At 35.4% G+C, this 6556-nt stretch overlaps 1 pseudogene; it reads right to left on the bottom strand.

Annotated features, from left to right (window-relative positions):
- Positions 1-288: 288 nt before the first annotated feature.
- LOC123612086 (U6 spliceosomal RNA) lies at positions 289-387 on the bottom strand (annotated as a pseudogene).
- Positions 388-6556: the final 6169 nt, after the last annotated feature.

The raw sequence follows: 6556 nt of genomic DNA, 5'->3' as shown, positions 1-6556 counted from the left end.
AAAACTGGTAAACTCTCATTCTAAATATATTTCAGTTAGATTCTCTGTGGTTAGGGTCTCATCTCATTTGCAGATATTAATCGTGTTCCTTGATTTCCAGTAGTGACATCTCTTATTTCTGTTTCCTGCTTTATTGCATTGGCTAGGAAATTAAAAATTTCAATCATAATGGTGATAGCAGTTCTTTTTATCTTGTTTCTGATTGTAATAGGAATATATTTAGTGTTTTACCATTGCATATGATATTAGCTGTCGATTTAGGATAGATATTTACTATCCCAGTAAGGAAAATACACGATATTCTTTGTGAATTGACATGTCATCCTTCCTCTTCTAATCTTCTCCATATTGTTCCAAATTTAGCACATGTGCTGCAGAAGAGAGAACTGCATTATTCTTTAAATAAAACTGGCCTGTCATATTTAAATGTCTTTTAAAACATTTTGAGGTGAAAGGCCAAAGCATGGTTTAAAAGCAGTCTGCATTAAACGTGGGACTAGTGAAGGTCTATAGCAGATTGTGAAATATTAAACCTGAAGCATTATGATAATGAACCCTCTTATTATGGATATAAGCCATTCATCCAGAAGAAAGGGAAGTCAATTGAATGAGTTGGTAACTTGGTTTCCACAAGGAGCTTTTTGCTGATTAGAGGCAAGGCATTTAAGAGGAAAATAAACACAAATGAGAGAGAACCAGAAAACCTTTTCTGCCATGAATATTAAAGAAAAGAAAGCAAAGAACTGCCATTGCCCTCCAAATCTAATTAGCAGCACTAAAAAAGTGAGTTGTTTCCAGAAAGGATAGAAAAGATAGCTGACAGCTTTTGACACCTGTAGGAGGGAGAGTGAGGCACAGCTTGGAGATTTGACCATTGTTAGTTTGAAGATTGTTAGTTAGAGTAGTAGCTTAAGAAAACTGCCAGCCCTTGTCAGGATGCTGCAAAAATACAGTGTCCGACCTTTTCAATGCCTGGAAGCATTGTAGCTGAGAATCATGAATGTTTCCTTGAATATACACAGAATGACCAAGGTTTTTTTTAACAGCAGCTGAGCTTGGTGAAAAAAGAGGTAGTGGTAAGTAGTTGCAGCATTTCTTTTTATTTCATATATGTTATATACTTAGGCTTATACCTACTTGATACACTGAGGGTTAAATGTTTACCCTGCTTCTTTTCTTTCTTGTGTACAAGATCTTTAGTCATTCTAACTTAAGATATCATAATTCCATACCACATTGGGGAATTTAGAAGCATTCTCTCACTCTATATATGAACTATTCTCACTGATAAAAGAAATAAGTATTTAAAAATATCTAACTTTAAAAGTTTAAGAACAATTATTAACATTGCCTACATTTTTGTATTATTTGAATTATCATGAGGGTATTATTTTTTAATTAAAAATGGTCCATTTAAAAAATATTCTACAAATAATATATATTCATTGTGACAAATTCAAAAGTAGAAAAGTGTATAAAGTGAAATTTAAAAGTAGCTGCCATAACTTATCCCACCACCCTACGTAACACTGCTAAGGTTTTGCTGTGTATTATTTAAGAATTGCTCTTATGCATATGCAAACATACAAACATTTTTGTTTATTTTTAATCTAACCATATTACACAGATTTTGTGCAATTTGCTTTTTTCCCCATGTAACTGGTATCTTTCCATCTCTAAACAATAATTTCAGAAACAGTCATGTTTTTGTAGAAACAGCAAAGAAACCTAAGTTCCTACTTTTTTTGTTTTAAGTTAGCTCTGTCTGGATAAAATTCACAATTATACCAAACCTGTAAACTTAATCTACCACCATCACAGCTACTGGAATAGTTAGCTAAAGTCTTAAACTAGTGTTTCTCAAAGTTTAGCATACATCAGGTTGTACCGTGTAATTGTCTTCCCATTCAGTCCTGAGAGGAAGATTTATAAGTTTCTTGAGAGCAGTGCTATGAAACTGACAGAATAGACTCTTTCTCTTCTGAGGACTGCTGTATCTCCCAATTATACACAACAAATTGCCTGTCAACAATTTACTAACACAATACAGTTGTCCTCACAAGCAGACTAGGGAGAGAACACATAGGCCCTTGTCCCAAGGATAGCTCAGACCAGTGGTTCTCAAACTGCAGTGTGTACCAAAAGGCACCTGGAGGGCTTGTTAAAATAGACTGCAGGGCTCCACACTCTTGATTCTTAGACCGAAGCCCAAGAATTTGCATTTCTAACAAGTTCCCAGATGATGTTGCTCTTTCTGGTTCCAGGATCACATTTTGAGAACCACTGTCTCAAAGGAAATAATCAACTTCTGTAGTGAGCACCCATTTTTCAACATATTTAACTTAAAACAGACTTCACAGAACAGAATTCACCCAAAGTCAGAAAAACAGACCCAGACTAGAATTTAACTACAAAGTGCTCCTCACTCTCCAGCTGTTAAAACCTAACTGCAGTAAGACATGCTAAAGCCCTGGTCTTTATTCAGTGGGTTGAAAATACAGCTTTTCTTTTTTTTTTTTTCCACACATTGTTACTTCAAACTTACCTAGGTCCCCAATTAAGGTTGAATGTATTCTATCTAAGAGCTATCACTTTTTTGGACCCTACTGTAACCCTACAGTGAACAACAAGAGTGTAAGAATTATTAATAGGATATTTTTGTTTAGCCAAATTAGAAGATCCTGGTAAGCAATTGAGACTTTCAAGGGAAATCCTACCTCACTCCCAACATTAACCCAGGCTCTACTTCTTCCCTATTGCCCAACATTCATCTGAGGAAGTGGAATGAAGGGGTAAAAAGTACTGGGTCCCAGTCACAGCTTCACACTTCTTGCCTGTGTCATCTGACCTCTCTATCTTCAGTTTTTTCATCTATGAAATGGATATAATAATAACACCTACCTGAAAGGCTGTAAGGATTCAATGAAACAATATATGTAAATCACTTAGCCTACTACCTGGCACACAATCAATGTTCAATGAATAGATATTACTATTAATACTGCTACTTCATAGGAAATAACTGGAATAGAGAATTGAGTTCCTGGCAATATCTCTTTCTTTCATCACAAATGTAACTAACAATGTGCCATTAAAATTATTTTAGCTGGAGTGCTACATGATGAAATTAGCTTGTTAAATGATCTGTGTGATTGCCGTATGGAGAATGAACTGTAGGTACACAAAGATGAAAAGTGTGAAACTAGCTAGGAGACTACTGCAATAATCAAGGTGAGAGATGTTGGTGGCTTGGACTAGAGTGATGGCAATGTAGGGGGATAGGAAATTAACATGAGAGATTTTGGACATAAAAACTGACTTGGAAATGGAGTAGACATTAGGAAGATGGAAGACTCTAAGGTAGCTCTTAGTTTTCTACCACAGTCAAGGAAGGGGATGGTGGTATTGTTAACAGAAATGAGAAAAAAGCAAAGGCTAGGAGGCGTGGGAATAGAAGCTGAATGATGGGAATTGAGGACAATCTGCCATGGGCCCAAGCACCCCTGCAGGTATTGCCCAGCATGCCAAACTGGAAGTCCTAATCATCCTCTGACCCTGAGCCTTTTCTGTAACTAGTCACATAAATGATGAAGTAGGTCAAGGCATGACTACTATGCAACTGCTTTCTCCCTAGAGTGAGATACTGGCTTGTTTACTGCTTGCTACAAAAGGTGCTGAGCCCTTAGTCCCAGGTTCTTCCAGTTGCAGTGCAGCTCACTACATGCATAGCCCCCAGCTGGGCCCATTGAGGCACTACATGGACCTTAGGACAGGGGAACAAGCACCACATGTGAACACTCCTTCTTTTTGTTGTGCTATAATTGTCTTGCTCTGGCCCAGGAATCAGAACACCATTCCTGTAAAGGGCCAGATGGTAAATATTTTATGCATTACAAATCATCTATAGCAATTACTCAATTCCATCATTGTCACATGGAAGCAGCCACAAACAACATGTCAACAAATGAGTGTGGCTGTGTTACATAAGACTTTATTATGGACACTGAAAGTTGCCTATCATATAATTTTCATGTGTCATGTAATATTATTCTTTTTATTCTTTTTATAATTTTTATTATTCTTTTTTAACCATTTAAATATGTACAAACATTCTTAACATATAATAATTGATCAAGGGCTGGATTTTACCAGGAAATGTAGTTTGCCAAACCCCTCTCTGAGAAACTGACTCAAGTTGTCTACTTTTGACACATATGATGCTATGGCAAACAAATATGTTTGCTGGCTGAGTCACCTCTTTTGGAGTTTTGTTATTCCTTTGTTATTCCTCTATGAGACTGGGATTCTTTCTTAACAATGGGATACACTTTGAACATGTTTAGTTTGAGGTGCCTGTAGGAGTATAAGCCATCCAAGTGGAGATGCACATCCCTGCCCTTAGGAAAGAAATTATATATATATATATATATATATGATACATATATATATTTGAAAGATACTAGTCTAAAAGTGCTGGTTAAAACAAAGAGAATGGCTGAGTTTACTCAAAAACAGTATGAATAATGAGAAAGGAAGAGAGCTCAAGGGTATGAGATCCTGAGAAACAAGTACGTGTTGAGCAGTTGTTTTCGAGTAGGGGTGATTTTGCCTCCCAGAGATATTTGGAAATGTCTGGTGACATTTTTGGTTGTCACAACTGGGGGAGTGCTATTGGCATCTAATGACTAGGGACTAGGAATGCTGCTAAACATCCTACAAAGCATATGACAACCATCCACAACAAAAAGATTTCAGGCTCAAATGTTAATAGTGCAGAAGTTCAGGAAATCTTGATTTAAAGGGAAGGAAGAGAAAAATGAGACAGAAAATAAACCCAGGTTGTACACCCAGTGCCCAGATTTTGGGTTCTATTACCATTTTTAATGGTAATAGAATGGCTTAAAGAAATGGCTTATTTTAGGCCTGGGACAGAAAATATACAAGTGAGCCTGAAGCATCTTCTGGTGCCAGGAAGTAAGTACAAAGTGCATGCGCACACACACACACACACACGCACACAGATCAGGTATGCCAAAGGGACACAGGAGCCAAATGAAAGAACTCTTAATGGCAAAACCTAAAACATTTGGGCAACAGAATAAATACATTGTGTTGGATTATAACCCAAGAATAAAATACATATCCATGGGTCCACACTGATATAAATGAATGATTAAATAAATAAATAAATGAAGAAGAGGAGACAAATCTCACATGCACAAGAATTAGAACAATGTTGAAAAGGAGTGGTGAAAAGGGGTTCCTTTTATATTCATGCTGACAATCTCTTTTATCTGGTGTGTTTAGATCATTGACATTTAAAGTAATTATTGGTATTTTGGAATAATATCTACCATATTTGTTACTTTTTCTATTTGTTGCCTTTGTTCTTTGTTCCTATTTTTTCTTCTACTTTTTCTGCCTTTTGTGGTTTTAATTTAGCATAATAAATGATTCTGTTTTCTTTCCTTTCTCTGTGTATCAGTTATGCTTTTTTTCTATTTTTAGTGGCTGCTCTAGAATTTCTAATATATATGTACAACTAATTCAAGACCACATTCAAACAACACAATGCCACTTCACAAACAGAATGAGTATCTTATAATAACAAAATAGGCCTAATTCCTCCATCCTGTTTCTTGAGTCATTGCTGTCATTCATAAGCATACATAAGATATATATGTGTATATATATAAGCATACATAATTGGATATGTTGTTGCTATTATTATTTTGAACTACTGTCATCTCTCAGATCAATTAAACATATGAAAAATAAAAGTTTCTATTTTACCTTCACTTATTCCTTTTCTAATACTCTTCATTTCACTATGTAGATCTGAGTTTCTTACCTATATCATTTTTCTTTTCTCTAAATAACTTCTTTTTGTATTCCTTGCAAGGCAGGTTCAACTGGCAAGAAACTCCCTCAATTTGTTTGTTTGAGAAAGTATTTCTCCATCACTTCTGAAGAATAGTTTCATAGGGTACATAATTCTAGGTTAGTGTTTTTTAAATCTCAATACTTTAAATATTTCACTTCACTATCTTCTTGCTTGCGTTCTTTCTAAGGAGTCAGATGTAGTTCTTATCTTTGCTCTTCTATAGATAAGGATTTTTTGTTTTTGTCCTCTGGCTGCTTTCAAGATTTCTTCTTTATCTTTGATTTTCTGCAGTTTGAATATAAATAAGCCTAGGTGTAAGGGGTTTTTTTATTGTTATTATTTATCCCGCTTAATGATCTTTGACCTTCCTAGATCTTTGGTTTAGTGTCTGTCATTAACTTGAAGAAATTCTCAGTTATTATGGATTCAGATATTTTTCCCCTTCTTTCTTCTTTTTGTAGTGTTCACTTTACACATACATTACACCTTTTATAGTTGCCCCACAGTTCTTGGATATCTTGCTCTGCTTTTTTAATTTTTTCTTCAATCTTTCAGTCTTTTTTCTCCTTGCTTTTCCATTTTGGAAGTTTCTACTGAGATATATTCTGGGTCAGTGATTCCTTCCTCAGCCATGTCTAGTCTATTAATATGCCCATAAAAGGCATTCTTCAT

This window comes from Camelus bactrianus, chromosome X, assembly GCF_048773025.1.
Source record: "Camelus bactrianus isolate YW-2024 breed Bactrian camel chromosome X, ASM4877302v1, whole genome shotgun sequence".
Taxonomy (NCBI): domain Eukaryota; kingdom Metazoa; phylum Chordata; class Mammalia; order Artiodactyla; family Camelidae; genus Camelus; species Camelus bactrianus.
The sequence above is the reverse complement of the archived record's forward strand: the minus strand, read 5'-3'. Positions and strand labels throughout refer to the sequence as shown.